Source organism: Ursus americanus, chromosome 7, assembly GCF_024610735.1.
Source record: "Ursus americanus isolate L20-20 chromosome 7, mUrsAme1.1.p, whole genome shotgun sequence".
NCBI classification, from domain to species: Eukaryota; Metazoa; Chordata; class Mammalia; order Carnivora; family Ursidae; genus Ursus; species Ursus americanus.
In genome coordinates, this window is record NC_142133.1 from 50,204,877 (window position 1) to 50,207,571 (window position 2,695).

Consider the following 2,695-nt stretch of genomic DNA (forward strand, 5'->3'; position numbering starts at 1 on the left):
CTGGTGTCTGCCCACCAGGCCCCGCCGGCTTCCCTTCCCTCCAGCCACACAGCCTCCTGGCTTTCTCTTCGCATTTCCTCTCATTATCCCTGCTGAGCACCAAACCCTACAGCTGGGGAGGAGATGAGAAGAGGAAGTGCTTTCCCCTAACACCTCTCCCTGCATAGCCTGGGGGCTGCCCGCAGACTGGCTTTAGACAGGTGCAAGGCTAACGTTTGGCCTTTCAGCTCAGCAAACAAACTGGGAGTGGCTTCTCTTTCTGCTTGTAAATCTCCGCTGAGAAAGAGCTGGAAGAGAAGAGCAAAAGCGACCACAGGAGCTCCCGTTTTATTTCCCCTTTATGCAAAAAGAGTTTTTAACCTGTCGGTCCAGAATATAGTGTCCACTTTTTCCTCGTAAGCTCATGGAGCCCAGTAACTGGAAAGGGACTAGACAGATATCAAATGTCAATATGCAGCTACGAAAGGGCTAACGTTTAAGGCCTGGGAATTCACTGACCTCATCCCAGCCTCCTGTGGACACCTTCCTCCCATGATGTTCACCTTGACTTCGAACTCCAACAGATCTCCAAGAAGGTTATGTATACGCCCTTCTGTGTTGTCCGTCCTTCTGCGAAGGCTGGTCTTCTCCTTGGCTCCCGAGCACCAAGCCCCTTCCTGCACCTCTGCTCCCAGCAGGTTTGGCTGCCTGGAATTCCTTTGCCCCTTTCCCATACCTACCTGAATCCTACCTAGGACATTTTGGTTTCGCTCAAATCCCATATCCTCCAGCAAGGAATGCTCAGAATTCCTGAAACCTTTATGGCCTTTAAATCTTAATGAATGATAAGGGACTCACTCATTTCCCTACTTTTATAGCCTCACAGTGTTAAATGTTAATCACTAAGGTTGTAGATTCTTGGAACCCTGGGGGGACTAACTCCTACATCTATGCCTGGCCCAGAGCTGAGTGTATCATATGGTCTCAGAACTGAGACCTCATACAAATCTGATGCAAAATCTGAGTTCAAGTCCCTAGGACCTTGGCAGCTTCCTGAATCCCACTGGGGCATGATTTCCTGTCTTGTAAAACTAGAGTAGGAATAGTACCCAGCATTGAAGAGAAGTTGCACAGATTGAGAGAACTGCAGGGTAATGTTTAACACATAGTACGGGATCAACTATTTTTACTAGAATGTAAGAAGGCAAAGGGCATTCTTCCTTACTTGCTTATTTCTAAGTATATTCCATCTTAGGGTTTTCCCCATCCTTGAGGGTTTTATTTTATTTTTATTTATTTTTGAAACAAGAAACATTCAAATGGTTCCAGAAGCCAAGTCAGAACAAGAAGGTATTTCAGAGAAGTGTCCCTTGTTCCCTCTGGCCTTTCCATCCTCTTCCCACTGTGCTCTGCAGCTAAGTAATCTCATTAGTCTGTTTTCCACTTTTTCTGTTTCTTTTCCCTTGAGTAAGTAGGTAAATGTCCTTATTTCCTCCCCCCAAATGATATTCTTCAGATGGGACCCTAGTCACCTCTTGCACCGCCTCGTGGTAGGGCCTCGATCAGGAGCCCGCTGGCGGCAGGCATGGTTGTTGCTAATCTTTACCCGGATTCCTCATGGTGAGAATGACTGACACTCCTCACAGGACTGGCTCCATCAAGTACTTGCCGCAGGTCCCAAAGGTGTCCCTATGACCCATCACAAGGCCACAGCCCTATTCCGAGGCTGAGACCTCACGAAGCATCCCCACCAAGCTTGCTGATTCTCCTGGACAGGGTGACCATGCCCGCTTGTCCGAGGGGAGTGTATGATTATATAACACTGGATTTTTTAAAAAACCACGCTCAATACTTGCAAGACCGCACAGTCTGCACCCCTGTGACCTTCTTCACACAATATGGGGAAACAGCACTTCATGCCTCACAGTCATCACTTCTTGGTGAGTTCTGGGGAATCTAGGTTGAAAGTCCCCTGGGCCCTTCTCCATAGGACCTCGTTTTGAGAAGGAAAAGACCCGAGTAAATAGAAGTTTCTAGCCGTAGGGAGGTGGCCGGAGGAAGTGGAGTGCCACAGCTGGAGGTATTCATTGGAAAAAGCAGTGGGAGGGAAGGATTCTGTGTTGGAGTCAAGCTGTCCTCAAGTCAGCTCAGAGGCTGTGACTCACTGCGAGGGAAAAGGAGGGCCCTGTATCCTGGGGGAGGCTACTTTCTCCAAAGCAGGGGTCGGTGGCCAAGGAAGGAAATGAAGTAATCCGAGACGAAGCTGCCCGCAGGGCAGGCAGAGCTGGAAGCCCAAACCCCGCCAGCTACTGAGTTTAATATTCACCCAGCACAAGGGGGGAATGATACCGAAGGGACCGCACTGGTGAGAAGGGGAACCGGGCCCGATCTCGGGCAAGTCCTTCTCCCTTCCCGGACCTCAGTTTCTCAGCATAGGGTGAAAGGGAGACCTCCCAGCTCAGCCTATGGTCATGTCTTCTTCTCCTCTCCGTGAGAAGCCGGGAATGTAGGTGCCTTGGTGCGGGCTCGTCTCCAGCTCCCACAGCCACTGTCACTCCCCACCGTCTCACCCTGAGTCAGTGCGACAAATTTAGGCTCCTTGCCTGCCTTTGAAGTTATGTGAAATGGCGACTCCGGGCCCAGCCCCTCCTGAGTCCCTTCCAGCTCTGGGGCTCCAGGATTCCAGGCCTCCGGAAAAAACGATTCTGAGCAGTGA